The sequence below is a fragment of the Rana temporaria genome, chromosome 5 (genome assembly GCF_905171775.1).
Source record: "Rana temporaria chromosome 5, aRanTem1.1, whole genome shotgun sequence".
NCBI lineage: Eukaryota > Metazoa > Chordata > Amphibia > Anura > Ranidae > Rana > Rana temporaria.
The window spans coordinates 405544915-405561851 of record NC_053493.1 but is presented as its reverse complement, the minus strand read 5'-3'; positions in this window follow the sequence as shown (position 1 = coordinate 405561851).

The window sequence follows — 16937 nt, the reverse complement described above, 5'->3', positions numbered from 1 at the left end:
AGTTTTGTCCTAAAAACTGTTTGGGGACCTCAGTCCTGTCCCAGGGAACATGTATCAATGCTTTTTTTATTTTTTAAAACGGACGTTTTTTCGGGAGCAGTGAAATTAATAATTCTTAAAGTGAAACAATAAAAGTGAAATATTCCTTTAAATTTCGTACCTAGGGGGGGTGTAATGTCAGCATGTGAAATAGCGCATTTTTCCCGCACTTAGAACTCCCCCTGCACAAAGTGACATTCAGAAGGAAAAAAGTCATTTAAAAATTCACACGCGGCTATAATGAATTGTCGGCTCTGACAATTCTAAAGGGATTCATTCATAAAACAAACAAAAAAATGTGTAGGGGTTCCCCCAAATTAAATTACCAGGCCCTTCAGGTCTGGAATGGATATTAAGGGGAACCCGCCGTAAAAACCAAAAAAAAAAAAGACGTGCGGTTCCCGGCAAATATCCATTCCAGGCCCTTCAGGTCTGGTGTGGATTTTAAGGGGAACTCCACCCCAAATTGAAAAAAAAAATGGCGTGGAGTCCCCCTAAAAATCCACACCAGACCCTTATCCGAGCACGTTGACCTGGCCGGCCGCAGAAAAGAGGGGGGGACAGAGTGCGCCCCCCCCTCTCCTGAACCGCACCAGGCCACATGCCCTCAACATGGGGAGGATGTCCCCATGTTGATGGGGACAAGGGTCTCATCCCCACAACCCTTGCCCGGTGGTTGTGGGGGTATGCGGGCGGGGGGCTTATCAGAATCTGGAAGACCCCTTTAACAAAGGGGACCCCCAGATCCTGGCCCCCCCCCTATGTGAAATGGTAATGGGGTACATTGTACCTCTACCATTTCACCCCAAAAAAAATGTCAAAGTGTTAAAAATGACAGTAGCCGGTTTTTGACAAATCTTTTAATAACATCTTCTTTTCTTCTTTCCTTCGGGTTTCTTCCGCTGCTTCTTTCTCGGGTCTTCTCGTCCACATCTTGCCCGACGTCTTCTTCTATCTTCTCCGTCCGTCCTTCAGCCTTCTGGTCACGCATCTTGCCCGTTGTCTTGTCCTGTCTTCTTCTCCGTCCTTCCGCCAGCCTCCTCGCATCTTGTGTCTTCTCCGGTCTTCTTCTCGGTCCGCCAGCCTTCTCGTCCCCGGACCCAGCGTTTGAATTTGATTTGGCCGTCCTGTTCCCGCTCCTGGGACCCGCCCCCCTCTGACGCCACAAGTAAACTCCTTAGAAGGTCATGTGCGTCAGAGGGGGGCGGGGTCACATGAGTGTGACACGGCGGGAACTTCTTCTCCGGGCGGCGCGATTGAAATTGAATTCCCCCGCTGTGTGACGCTCTGTGACCCCGCCCCCCTCTGACGCACATGACCTTCTAAGGAGTTTACTTGTGGCGTCAGAGGGGGGCGGGTCCCAGGAGCGGGAAAACGGCGGCCAAATCAAATTCAAACGCTGGGTCCGGGGACGAGAAGGCTGGCGGACCGAGAAGAAGACCGGAGAAGACACAAGATGCGGACGAGGAGGCTGGCGGACGGACGGAGAAGAAGACAGGACAAGACAACGGGCAAGATGCGTGACCAGAAGGCTGAAGGACGGACGGAGAAGATAGAAGAAGACGTCGGGCAAGATGTGGACGAGAAGACCCGAGAAAGAAGCAGCGGAAGAAACCCGAAGGAAAGAAGAAAAGAAGATTTTATTAAAAGATTTGTCAAAAACCGGCTACTGTCATTTTTAACACTTTGACATTTTTTTTGGGGTGAAATGGTAGAGGTACAATGTACCCCATTACCATTTCACATAGGGGGGGGCCAGGATCTGGGGGTCCCCTTTGTTAAAGGGGTCTTCCAGATTCTGATAAGCCCCCCGCCCGCATACCCCCACAACCACCGGGCAAGGGTTGTGGGGATGAGACCCTTGTCCCCATCAACATGGGGACATCCTCCCCATGTTGAGGGCATGTGGCCTGGTGCGGTTCAGGAGAGGGCGGGGGCCGCACTCTGTCCCCCCCTCTTTTCTGCGGCCGGCCAGGTCAACGTGCTCGGATAAGGGTCTGGTGTGGATTTTTAGGGGGACTCCACGCCATTTTTTTTTTCAATTTGGGGTGGAGTTCCCCTTAAAATCCACACCAGACCTGAAGGGTCTGGTATGGATATTTGGGGGGACCCCGTGCCATTTTTTGGGGTTTTTTTTTACGGCGGGGTTCCCCTTAATATCCATTCCAGACCTGAAGGGCCTGGTAATTTAATTTGGAGGGACCCCCTTTTTTTTTTTTTTTTTTTTTTTTTTTTAATGAGCAATGACTCTATTCTTTATAGCCATGAGTACTTTAACCACTTGCCCACCGGGTTAATTCTGGCACTTCTCTCCTTCATGTGAAAATCACAATTTTTTTGCTAGAAAATTAATCAGAACCCCCAAACATTATATATTTTTTTTTAGCAGACATCCTAGGGAATAAAATGGCAGTCATTGCAATACTTTTTGTCACACCGTATTTGCGCAGCGGTCTTACAAGCGCACTTTTTTTGGATAAAAATCACTTTTTTGAATTAAAAAATAAGACAACAATACATTTTGCCCAATTTTTTTATATATTGTGAAAGATAATGTTACGCCGAGTAAAATGATACCCAACATGTCACGCTTAAAAATTGCACCCGCTCGTGGCATGGCGTCAAACTTTTACCCTTTAAAAATCTCGATAGGCGACGTTTTTAAAAATTCTACAGGTTGCATTTTTTGAGTTGCAGAGTAGGTCTAGGGCTAGAATTATTGCTCTCACTCTAACGATCGCGGCGATACCTCACTTGTGTGGTTTGAATACCGTTTTCATATGCGGGCGCTACTCGCGTATGCGTTTGCTTCTGTGCGCGAGCTCGTCGGGGCGGGGCGCTTTAAAATTTTTTTTTGGGGTTTTCTTATTTATTTTTATTTAGTTTTATAATTTTTTACACTGAAATAAAAAAAAAAAAAAAATGATCAGTTTTCTTCCTATTACAAGGAATGTAAACATCCCTTGTAATAGGACTAGTGTGTGACAGGTCCTCTTTATGGAGAGAGGCGGGGTCAATAAGGCTGGAAAGCATGGTATTGAAAAAAAAAATAAAAGATCTCATGCTTTTAGCTGCAATCATGTTCGTTCACCACAGTGGTGTAGTGTATAGCACTTTGACCTAGCAGCAAAAGAGTCGTTGGTTCGAATCCCGCCCGTGACAGCATCTGCATGGAGTTTGCATGTTCTCCCTGTGCCTGCGTGGGTTTCCTCCCACAATATAAAAACACGCTGTAAATCGGTTCCGGTCTAAATAAGCCCTAATATGCAGTAGTATATTTAGGTTTGGTTCTGCCCTAGGCCTGACTACATATCTGCACCTCCTAATAGAAAAATGACCCACCCCTTCCTGTCAAGGTCACACCCTGTTTTTGTATAACCCCGCCCAGTAATTTTCAGGGGACCCACACACTAGTTCTGGGGGGGCACTGGATTCCCTTAACCACTTCCATACCAGGCACTTACGCACCTTCCCGCCCAAGCCAATTTTCAGCTTTCAACACTGTCGCACTTTGAATGGCAATTGCGCGGTCATACAACACTGTACCCAAACAAAATTGGCGTCCTTTTTTCCCCACAAATAGAGCTTTCTTTTGTTGTTATTTGATCACCTCTGCGTTTTTTTTTTTGCGCAACAACTAAAAAAAGACTGCAAATTTTGAAACAAAAAAACGTTTTTATTTTTTTAGGTTAATTTTTTTGTAAATAAGTTTTTCTCTTTCAATTACGGGCACTGATATGGCGGCACTGATGGGCACCGATGAGATGGCACTGATGGACATCGATGAGGTAGTACTGACGGCACAGATGAGGTGGCATTGATTGGCGGCGCTGCTATGCGGCACTCATAGGCGGCACTGATGGGCACTCATGGGCGGCACAGATGGGCGGCACTTATGGGTGGCACTGATGGATACTTATGGGCGGCACTTATGGGTGGCACTGATGGATACTTATGGGTGGCACAGGTGGGCACTGATAGGTGGGCACTGTGCATGGATGGGCACTGTGGGGTGGCACTGATGGACACTGTGGGGTGGCACTGATTTTCCCAGTCAGTGCCCATTTGTGGGCACTGATTGGCATCTTTTTTCTTATTTTTTAATGCTTTTTGTTTTTTTGTTCTATATTTTTTTTGTTTTTGCACACCCTGGTGGTCCAGGGTGGGCATCCCTGGTGGTCCAGTGTGGTGATCCGAGGGGGGGCTGCGCTGATAAACAATCAGCGCGAACGCCCCCTGTCAGGAGAGCCGCCGATCGGCTCTCCTATACTCGCGTCTGTCAGACGCGAGTGAGGAAGAGCCATCGATGGCTCTTCCTGTTTACATCGTGATCAGCCGTGATTGGACACGGCTGATCACGTGGTAAAGAGTCTCCGTCTCCGTGAGAGACTCTTTACCGAGATCGGAGATGCAGGGTGTCAGACTGACACCCCGCATCACCGATCGCCGCGCTGCGTGCCCCCACAGGCGCGTGCGGCATGAAATCCTGCAGGACGTCCTGTCAGGATTGTGTAACCACTTCCCAGACGTAAATCGGCCATAGGCTGGGCGGGAAGTGGTTAATTTGCATAGTTTTTCTCTCACTTCCTGTTTGGCTATGGGGCAGGAAGTGAAGGCAAATCTCCCCAATTGGACACAGATAATACAAAATAAACTGACAGGGCCTATAACCCTCCCTCACTCTATCCAAAATTAAAGAAAATAAAACTTGTTGATTATAGTTCTTGTCAGGGGCGGACTGACCATTGAGTCACTCGGGCACTGCCCGAGGGCCCCATGCCACTAGGGGGCCCCATCCGGGTTGCCAGGCTCAGTAAAACCAGGGACAGTATGTAAAAATCTGTGTTTTTTTTAGATCTGTCCCTGATTTGTCCGAAAATGACATGCTTTTAATGTGAATATCCCAAGATTTTAGCTGCCCGCCTCTGCACTACCTCCTGGCGTGGTGGTCATCTGTAAGCCAGAGGGGCCCCATAATCTTCTATTGCCCAGGGGCCCCATGAGTTGTCAGTCCGCCCCTGGTTCTAGTTTAAGCACAAATTTCATAGAGTTTTATTGAGAGGCCTAAGAAAATATAACCATGCCAATAGGCCAGGATACAGCGTGGCTAATATGTAGGAATGTGTGTGTTAGAGCACCCCACCCAATGTTAACTAAAAAATTATTAATTTGCAAATAAGTATTATCTGCTCATTTTTTTTGAGGATGTCTGCACCCCTGATAGTGACAACATTTGTGAGGTGTCTTCACCCTTTCTAATTCATTCACTTCCTGTCACATAGCCAAACAGGAAGTGAGGGTAAAACCTTACTAATATCTTTTCTTGGGGACACAGAGATCAATCTAAATAGTTTCCCATTATGTAAATTGCACTCTAGCATTTTGCTGTGTACACCCCAAATTATTAGGGATCTTGGACTTTGGGGTCCATTTACTAAAGGCAAATCCACTTTGCACTACAAGTGCAAAGCAAGGAAGAAAGAAAACAAAACAACTTTGCTTCTACAGGATTGGATGTTAAAACCATCAGTGCTTCCTCTCTGATTTTCAGCAACTATGCTTGTACTGCAGAGTGGCTTTGCCTTTACTAAACCCCAAACTAAATAATCATTTGGGGCAGGGATCCTCAAACTACGGCCCTCCAGCTGTTGTAGAACTACACATCCCATGAGGCCTTGTAATGCACTGACATTCACAGACATGACTAGGCATGATGGGAATTGTAGTTCCTGAACAACTGGAGGGCCGTAGTTTGAAGACCCATGATTTGGGGTGTACACAGCAGTGCTGGAGTGCAATTTGCTTAATGGGGACACTAGTTAGATTGACCTGTGTCCCCAAGAAATGACACTGGTTGGGTTTTAACCTCACTTCCTGTTCAGCTGTGTGACAGGAAGTGAAGCCAATTTTAAGAAAAGGGACACAAAGCTCAACACAAAAATAAAAAAACACAAAGCAGGGGTTCTAACACTCACTTGGCTTCCCTCAAACACCCACAATTTGAATAGGATTGCCTTGCGCTAGATTTAAGCACAGTGCTGTAAATCAGCACGTCAAGCCTGTCCACCAATAGCAAACCCCCCCCCACAGGCCATGTTTGCAGGTTTTCCTTCATCTTGCACATGTGCTTTAAAATACAGTCTGGACAGCAATTCTTGATAAGAGAAATCCCCAAAACATGTCCTGTCGGGGGTACTTGAGGGCTGAGGACCACTGCAGAAAAAATAAAATGACCAGTTTTGTCTTTAAAGTCATGGAGAATAAACATGGCAAACATTTCATGATTACACACCAGGAAAGAAGCTTAGACACACATAATTTGTTAGGCCCAAACCGATTTCAGCTGCAGCTGTCAACATATGTAGCATGAAAAGTAACAAAAGACAAACTTAACAATTTTAAAGTAATTTTTATTGGTCAACAAAACAAGGAAAGCAAAAAAAGACAAACAAACACAAACAAAAATACATTTCAAAATTCTAAATAACCATAGCTTCACACATTTTTCATAAAATAAGGCCACATAGACAAATACATCAAAGTGAACATCATTTAAAAATAAACCTAAACCATTGGCAAAATAAAACAAAACCCATGCAACAAACCACATTTGTGTTTAGCAACAGCATTTCTGCCAGCCTGCCCCCTTCTGAGGGCAGCTGAGGACTGATCGATCCAAGCTTTTTATAACAGTGCTAGTAATGAAGCAATTGAAATCACATGAACAAATTGCAGTCTCTAGTTTGGGTGAGCTTGTAATTGGGCACACCTGCAATTAACCCAAACCACGCTCTATGAGCATCCAAGGAGTGTTTTTCACCTTTTAAAAAGAAAGGATATTTTTTTTCTAAGTGTTTGAGCATGCTCAGTTCATCACACATGTAGGAACCAAGCTGCAATGGAATGAGAGCTTTTTTTTTTTTTGTTTCCCCTGATCTGATGCTTTCCAGCCTGAAGGGGAGGTGTTAAAGACAGAAGTAAACACGCACATTTAATAATCTATTTGTGGGAAAAAAAAGGTTGCCAATTTTGTTTGGGAGCCACGTCGCACGACTGCGCAATTGTCAGTTAAAGCGACGCCGTGCCGAATCACAAAAACTTGCCCGGTCATTGACCAGAAATATGGTCCGGGCTCAAGTGGTTAAAAATTAACAAAACACAAAAGTGAGCCCAACTTTTGGGGATAATGTGAAAGATGATGTTACACTGAGTAAATAGATACCTTACATGTCACGCTTTACTATTGGAAACACTCCTGCAATGGGGCCAAAATGAATTCCGTGAATATCCCCATAGGCGACCTTTTATTTTTTTTTCCAGGTTACCAGTTTATAGTTACAAAGAAGGTCTAGTGGTAAAAGTATTGCTCTCGCTCTAAGGCACGCGTCAATACCTCACATGTGTGGTTTGAACGATGTTTATATATGTGGGCGGGACTTGCGTAAGTCCCGCCCACATATGTAAAAATTATTTTTACTTTTTGCTATAATAAATATCCCCAAAAATATATATTGTAAAAAATAAAAAAACCATCAGTTTAGGCCGATACGTATTCTACATCTTTTTGGTTCCAAAAAATCGCAAATAGCGTTTAGTGTTTGGTTTTGGCAAAAGTTATAGCGTCTACAAAATATTTTTTTGTTTGTTTTAACTAGTTATTGGGGCGATCAGCGATTTTTATCAGTACTGCGACATTATGGCGGACACATCGAACACTTTTTTGGAACCATTGGCATTTTTCTATCGATCAGTGCTGTAAAAATGCATTGCTTACTGTAAAAATGCCACTGGCAGGGAAGGGGTTAACACTAGGTGCGAGGGAGGGGTTAAATATGTTCCCTGGGTGTGTTCTAACTGTAGGGGGGGGACTGACATGTGTAAATGACAGATCGCTGTTAATGAAGGGGAACTCCAGACCCCCCAAAAAAAAAAATAAGGTGGGTTCCCTCCAGGTGCATACCAGGCTCTTAGGCTTGGTCTGGAACATAAGGGGTTAAACCCGCGCAAAAAAAAATAGCGTGGGGTCCCCCCCAAGATCCAAACCAAGCCCTTATCCCAGGCACGCAGTCTGGTCAGACAGGAATGGGGGTGGGGACGAGCGAGCGCCCCCCTCCCTCCTGAGCCATACCAGACCACATGCCCTCAACATGGGGGAGTGTGTGCTGTGGGGGAGGGGGGCACTGCCCCCCCACAGCACTCTTGTCCCCATGTCGATAGGGACAAGAGCCTCTTCCCGACAACCCTGGCCGTTGGTTGTCGGGGTATGCGGGCGGAGGGCTTATCAGAATCTGAGAGACCCCTTTAATAAAGGGGTTCCCAGATTCCGGCCCCCCACCCTATGTGAATGAGTATGGGGTACATTGTACCCCTACCCATTCACCTGGGGAAAAAAATGGAAAAAAATAATACACCACACATGAATAAATTAATTTATTAGTCAGCCGGGGGTCTTCTGCCGGGGCCCCCCACCACCACCCCATTAGGCCCCGGGCTTCGCCATCTTCTGCCGGAGCCCCCTTCACCAGTGAGGCTCCTGACTTTGGGGGAGGGTCCCGGGCTACTACGACGGTTTCTGCGGGGGGGGTGCACTGGCACCCCACCCCCGTCTTCAGCGACGTAATTCACCGGGACCCCCTTCACCAGGGAGGCTCCTGCCTTTGGGGGAGGGTCCCGGGCTTCCACGACGATTTCTGCGGGGGGGGTGCACTGGCACCCCACCCCCGTCTTCAGCGACGTAATTCACCGGGACCCCCTTCACCAGGGAGGCTCCTGCCTTTGGGGGAGGGTCCCGGGCTTCCACGACGGTTTCTGCGGGGGGGGGGTGCACTGGCACCCCACCCCCGTCTTCAGCGACGTAATTCACCGGGACCCCCTTCACCAGGGAGGCTCCTGCCTTTGGGGGAGGGTCCCGGGCTTCCACGACGGTTTCTGCGGGGGGGGTGCACTGGCACCCCACCCCCGTCTTCAGCGACGTAATTCACCGGGACCCCCTTCACCAGGGAGGCTCCTGCCTTTGGGGGAGGGTCCCGGGCTTCCACGACGGTTTCTGCGGGGGGGGGTGCACTGGCACCCCACCCCCGTCTTCAGCGACGTAATTCACCGGGACCCCCTTCACCAGGGAGGCTCCTGCCTTTGGGGGAGGGTCCCGGGCTTCCACGAATCGGCGCGGGTTTAACCCCTCACGTTCCGGACCAAGCCTAAGAGCCTAATGTAGCCCTGGAGGGGGACCCGCGCCGATTTCAAGTTTGAAATTTGGCGCGGAGTTCCCCTTCAGGGCTGAAAACAGCTCGGAGATTCCCGTGCGTCGCGTCACGCAGCGCAATCACGGGTACGCCGCTTGGTATTTACCAAGATTTTCACGGCGTACTGACAAGGCGCACGGGAATCCCTGACTTTTCTCTCTGCGCATGCCCAGTATGCAAATGAACCTCCCGAGGTTCAGGCGCACTGTGCAAGCGTACAGGGATCTGTTTTCAAAAAACACTTTCCCTTTCAATTCGGCCAGCCAAACACTTCAAAACACATGTCACTTCACTTCCCCTGCATCCCCCCACCTCCCCCCCTAATAAACTCCCGCCCAAACCCCCGCAATTTACAGTTTAATGTGCCGTGCGCCAGGTCTGTACTGGTGCACAATGCACCCTCTCCTGGGCGCACGGAGCACATTAGTAACTAGGGAAATACACTGCACTAGCAGCGTATTTCTTTAGTAAATCACCAAATGGCTGCTACTCCTGCTTTTACTCCATGAGTCATGGAGTAAAGGCTTGGTAAATCAGCCCCTTTGTGTTGTATATATATATATATATATATATATATATATATATATATATATATATATATATATACATATATACACATATATATATATTGTGACAGGAAGTCAGGTAAATCTGTGGGTGTTGTCACAGACGGGAGATACATTTCTGCCTTGTTTAAACAATACACCAATTGTTATTAGGCATCGGCTGCAGAAGCAGCCAGAAAAGGTTTAAGGGCGTTGGAAAACTCCAGCTGTTCAGAATGAGGCAATTAAGGCCTCTATGAGTAATCCAGGGGATTACCACTGAGTTGCTGCATTCCTGAGGCTTTCTGAGTGAAAGAGAGCAGTAGCTGAAAGTCTTCTGAGGAGGTGAGGTGGTGATCGATTTTTCTGTGTGATAAAAAAAAAAAAAACTATTGTTTTTCTGCTGTACGATCAGCAGTAGGCTGTGCTAGACTCCATAGATAGGTTCCTGTGTGGAAGGTAGACGCCCAAGGTGACCAGGGTTTATTTTATGTTTGATTTTGTTTATGCTGTTTGGATGCTTGCACTTGTTTCCAGCAATATGGAAGAATAAACCAAAATCTTTGTTTTCAACCGTCTTCGACTGCCTGTCTGTATAAATTCAGTGTGTAGTGAACCCATCCAGGGGTCACACACCCCGCTACCGAGCTAACCCCTTACAATATATATATATATATATATATATATATATATATATAGATATAGATATAGATCGATAGATAGATAGATAGATAGATAGATAGATAGATAGATAGATAGATAGATAGATAGATAGATAGATAGATCGATCTATATCTATCTATCTACTGTATATAATATTCATATTGTCCCATAAACCCCAACTAGGACTGATTCTCTTAAATTAGATACTATGGGCCAGATCCACAACCAGCGGGCGCAACGTACTTTTTGTGATTTAAGTTACACCGCCGCAAATTGCCCAAGTTAGTGCCCGATCCACAAAGCACTTACCTGGAAATTTGCGGCGGTGTATCCTAAATCAGTCCAGCGCAAGGCGGGCCAATTTAAATGGGGCGAGTCCCATTTAAATTAGGCGCGCTCCCGCGCCGGACGTACTGCGCATGCTCCCGACGCTATTTTCCCGACGTGCTTTGCGTTACGTTACGTTGCGCCGAGTTTTGTGAATCGTGACGGGTAAAAAAAAGAAATGCGGCGGGAAAAAAAAAGTTTTAAAAAGAAATTTGACAGCGACGCGGGAAAGACAGGTATACTTTTACATGGTGTACTAACTTTACACTTTGTAAAAGTAGCCCTATCTTTGCGACGGCAAACTACCACTTACGGAGACTTAACGAAGGGAAAAAGCTTTGTGGATCTCCGTAAGTGCTAATTTGCATACCCGACGCTGGAATGCCCCCAGCGGCAGCCGCGGTACTGCATCCTAAGATCCGACAGTGTAAGTCCATTACACCTGTCGGATCTTAGGACTAGCTATGCGTAACTGATTCTATGAATCAGCCGCATAGTTAGAAACAGGGATACGACGGCGTATCAGCAGATACGCCGTCGTATCGCTTTTGTGGATCTGCCCCTGGGTACTTATAAATGCACAGTGATAGCGTGAAAAGGTTCAATTAAGTCTCCAACTGCTTCAAATGCTTATCAGGGTCATGAGTAATCAGCCAAGAGAATTTATCAATAGGAGTATTCTTTCCTTCTTTTGCCTCAGTATAAATATTTTTAGGTTGCATAACCAATGCCATTACCGACTGACGGACACAATAGAGACAGTTTCTTTTCATGTGAAATTAGAAGTTATCCACCTTATGTTTCTTGCCCCCGAGAATTTTTTATTCTGTATCCTCTACTTACTGTACACAGAGCTCCATTGTGTTTTATTGTACTTGGACTAAAAGCATCACAACAAATTGAATTCTTCAGAAATACGCCAGCTGTCAGGAACCAGCCGAGTTACAGCTCATAAAAGGTTTGCAGCAACAAGCGAGGCATTCTCTCTAAAAGCACTCAAGAAACTAGACAATAGCTGGCAATAATTGATTCCATTTGCAAGCAAAGTAGATGTATCTTATCCTAACTATTCTAATTTGATGGCACCGTTCTCCTTATGCCCTGTACACACGATCAGAATTTCTGATGGGATAAAATCCAATGTAATTTTTCGTCTGAATTCTGTTCAAGCTGTCTTGCATATCAAATTCTGACCGTCCAAAACGCGGTGACGTAAAACGCAACGACAAGCCGAGAAAAATGAAGTTCAATGCTTCCGAGTATGCATCGACTTGATTCTGAGCATGCATGTTTTTTCTCCATCGGAGTTCCACACAGACGATCAGAGTTTCCGATGGGATAAAATCCGATGGAATTTTCTGTCGGAATGCCGTTCAAGCTGTCTTGCATACACACTGTCAGACCAAATTCCGACCGTCCAAAACACGGTAACGTAAAACGCTACGACAAGCCGAGAAAAATGAAGTTCAATGCTTCCGAGTATGCATCGACTTAATTCTGAGCATGCATGTTTTTTTCTCCGTCATAGTTCCACACAGGCGATCAAAGTTTCTGATAGGATTTTTTTCCATCGGAAAGCTCTCCTGATGACGCAAGTATTGCGAAACACATAGAAGTTGTTTGGATACACACGAAGGGGGAATGCACCGCGCGCCACAATCAATGGGGAACAGAAGCGAGGTACGCACGCCATTCGAGAAACAACATAATCGCTGGTGAGCGGCTATAACGCTCGACACTGCCAAGGATACTCAGTGTCGGTCAAAGGGACTCTTCTAAGAGTCGGTTCACACTAGGGCGACACGACTTCCAGCGCGACTTTCAGAGATGACTCCGACACGATTTGAGCATGAACCACAGGGCGATCTGGGGCGATTTACAACACGACTTGAAGTCGTCTCCAGGACAGGAGACTTTCCAGTGGCCAATCAAACAACAATCAGCTCTAGGGGAGGGAGGGGAGGGAGAGGTTTGCCTGAGAAATGTCGCTTCAGTTAAGACAGTGATCAGACTTGGATCAGACTTGGATCAGACTTCCATTGAAATCAATGGGTACAAATCGCCTACAAGTCGGATTGAAGTAGTACAGGAACTTCTTTTGAAGTCGGAGCGACTCGAGTCGTGTGTATTAACACTGCTCCCATTCACTTGCATTGTTTTTCTCGACAGCACGACTTGGGACGACTTGAGGCGACTTCAAGTCGGATCCCAAGTCGCCCCAGTGTGAACCGGCTCTGTTTTTATTATTTTAATAAATAGTTGTTTTTACGTACTACACCATGATGAGCCCCTTGTTTTTGAGGCACTAAGGAAATCTTGCAAGAGGGAGAAGGAGGATATACCCAGTGGCTATCAGAAAATAAACCATTTTGGGGCCTTTTGTCGTTCGGGGTCTGGTGAGTGTTCAGTTTAGCCGTTGGTGATGGTGGCACGTGTTTGTCGGGTGGAAGAGACAGCCGCACCTCTAATAATTTATTTTGTATAAGAAGCACTACCAGCATTGAACTCCTTTCTCCTTCATTGGAATTCATCGTTCAATTGACATATTGTTTGCTGTTCCATTATTGGAATTTTTCAGTATTGTCTGCACATTCACTAGTCATTTATGGGACTTTAATCATAATTTAATATCTTTTATATATATTTTTTGGTATTTACTCACACAAGGAGCACTATCAGCAGTAAAATTCCCATCATAGGAGCACAATGTGCATTGCCTTTGCCCTTTGATGTTCCATGCTGACAATTAACTGCCGTTTTTTCACTATTTAGCATTTTGTCTATTGTACATTATATGTAGTTATATCTACCGTATTTTCCGGGGTATAAGACGACTGGGCGTATAAGACGACCCCCTAATTTTCCAGGAAAAATTTTGGTTTTGGGATATAATCACTGTATAAGACTACCCCCTTCTTACTAGTCTTTCTGGAAGCTGAGGGGTAGCCAGAACCGCTGACAGAAACAGGCTTTTTCAAATCTCACTGTGCCATTACATTGCATTCCTCACTGTGCCATTACATCACTTGCCCCTCACTGTGCCATCACTTGCCCCTCACTGTGTCATCACTTGCCCCCTCTCTGTGCCATCACTTGCCCCCTCTCTGTGCCATCACTTGCTCACTGTGCCATCACTTGCCCCCTCTCTGTGCCATAACTTGCTCACTGTGCCATAACTTGCCCCCTCTCTGTGCCATCACTTGCCCCCTCTCTGTGCCATCACTTGCCCCCTCTCTGTGCCATCACTTGCCCCCTCTCTGTGCCATCACTGCAAACGGTGCATTTACTCACTTTTTTTCTGAATAGCAGGCGGTGCGGTGACAGTCTCCGTGCTGCGAGCGTCAATGATTTAAAAGACGCACCTTCTCCTCAGACTGTCCTGTGTTAGGGGGAACACAAATCTTCCCAGCAGCACCTCTGTTCTGTGTTCCGCCTATCACGGACGTCTTCTCATCTCGTCCGAACAGAGGCGCTGCTGGGAAGATTTGTGTTCCGCCTATCACAGAACACTCTGAGGAGAAGGAGCATCTTTTAAATCATTGACGATCGCAGCACGGAGACCGTACCCGGCGTATAAGACGACCCCCGACTTTGGATGCATTTTTTGGCATCCAGAAAGTCGTCTTATACGCCGGAAAATACGGTATTTAAATGTGATATCCTCACACATGTTTATCCATATAGTACACCACTAATGTCGTGGCACTTGATATAGCACATCATTTAGAGTTGTTTGTGCACTAAGTTAGCGTATGGCTTAATAGCACTTTATGAAATTGTAAAATAAAAAAAAATCTTTGGATCAGCGCAGTAACATTTTTTCTCAAAATAAAATAAACATAAATTATGTGGGCCAGATTCACAAAGAGATACGACGGTGTATCTACAGATACACCATCGTATCTCTGACTTACACTGGTCCTATCTATGCGCCTGATTCATAGGGCCAGATTCACGTAGATCAGCGGATCTATAGATCCGCTTGATCTACGTGATTTAAGATCCGCTCCCGCAAGTTTGAGAGGAAAGTGGCTAATTCACAAACCACTTACCTCCAAACTTGCGGCGGCGGCGGATCCTAAATCCCCCGGCGGAATTCAAATTCCGCGGCTAGGGGGAGTGTACTATTTAAATCAGGCGCGTTCCCGCGCCGATTTAAATGCGCATGCGCCGTCCGCAAAATTTCCCGGCATGCATTGCTCCCACTGACGTCGCTAGGACGTCAGTGGTTTCGACGCTTACGTAAACAACGTCCATCCGTATTCGAGAACGACTTACGCAAACGACGTTAAAAAATTCTAATTCGACGCGGGAACGCCGGCTATACTTAACATTGGCTGCGCCTGATAAAAGAAGGGGTAAGTATACGCCGGGAAAGCCGCTACAGAAACGTCGTAAGAAGACTGCGTCGGGTCCGCGTACGTTCGTGAATTTGCGTATCTTGCTGATTTACATATTATTTATCGTAAATCAGCGGGAACGCCCCCGGCGCCATTTTTAAATGGAAAAAAAGATCCGACAGTGTAACACAGTGTAACACTGTCAGATCTTAGCCCTATCTATGCGTATCTGATTCTATGAATCAGGCGCATAGATAGGACCAGTTTAAGTCAGAGATACGATGGTGTATCTGTAGATACACCGTCGTATCTCTTTGTGAATCTGGCCCATAGAATCAGTTACGCATAGATAGGGCTAGATCCGACAGTGTTACAATGTGTTACACTGTCTGATCTTTTTTTCAATTTAAAAATGGCGCCGGGGGCGTTCCCGCTGATTTACGATAAATAATATGTAAATCAACGAGATACGCAAATTCACGAACGTACGCGGACCCGTCGCAGTGTTCGTACGTCGTTTCCGTAGCGGTTTTCCGTCGTATACTTACCCCTTCTTTTATCAGGCGCAGCCATTGTTAAGTATAGCCGGCGTTCCCGCGTCAAATTTTAATTTTCCTACGTTGTTTGCGTACGCCGATTCACGAACACGCGCGTCGCAAGTCCCGCTCACGTCGCAACCACTGACGTCCTAGTGACGTCAGTGGGAGCAATGCACGCCGGGAAATTCCCCGGACGACGCATGCGCATTTAAATCGGCGCGGGAACGCGCCTGATTTAAATAGTACACTCCCCTAGCCGCGGAATTTGAATTCCGCCGGGGGATTTAGGATCCGCCGTCGCAAGTTTGGAGGTAAGTTGTTTGTGAATTAGCCACTTGCCTCCTAAACTTGCGGGAGCGGATCTTAATTCACGTAGATCGAGCGGATCTATAGATCCACTGAGCTACGTGAATCTGGCCCTGTAATTCCATTCCATTTCCCAGAGTGATGTGCAGCTAGTGGCCCCATATATGTAGCGGAGGGCAGCCCTCTATTACTCCTTAGAGAATTGCTCACCTGGTTTTTGCAGTAAGTTTCCAGATATTCCATCTAAGCCAGTGGTTCTCAACTCTTGTACACGACTAATGCCGCGTACACACGATCGGGAATTATGACAAGAAAACCGTGGATTTTTTTCCGACGGAATATTGGCTCAAACTTGTGTTGCATACACACAGTCACACAAAATTCCGACTGTCAAGAACATGGTGACGTACAACAATACAACGAGCCGAGAACAATTAGGTTCAATGATTCCGAGCATGCATCAAATTGATTCCGAGCATGCATGTTTTTTTGCGCGTACAGACAATCGGAATAGAGAACCTGCTCACAATCTTTTGTTGGCGGAAATTCCGACAGCAAAAGTCTGATGGAGTCTACACACGGTCGGAATATCTGACCAAAAGCTCACATCACACATTTCTTGTCGGAATTTCCGATCGTGTGTAGGAGGCATAATAGTTGTCCTGTGGACAGATTCTCCCACCTGAGCTGTGGATCTCTGCAGCTCCTCCAGAGTTACCAAGGACCTCTTGGCTGCTTCTCTGATGAATGCTCTCCTTGCCTGGCCTGTCAGTTTAGGTGGGCGGCCATGTCTTGGTAGGGCGGCCATGTCTTGGTAGGTTTGCAGTTGTGCCATACTCTTTCCATTTTCGGATGATGGATTGAACAGAGCTCTGTGAGATGTTCAAAGCTTGAGATATTTTTTGTATTACCTAACCCTGCTTTATACTTCACCTC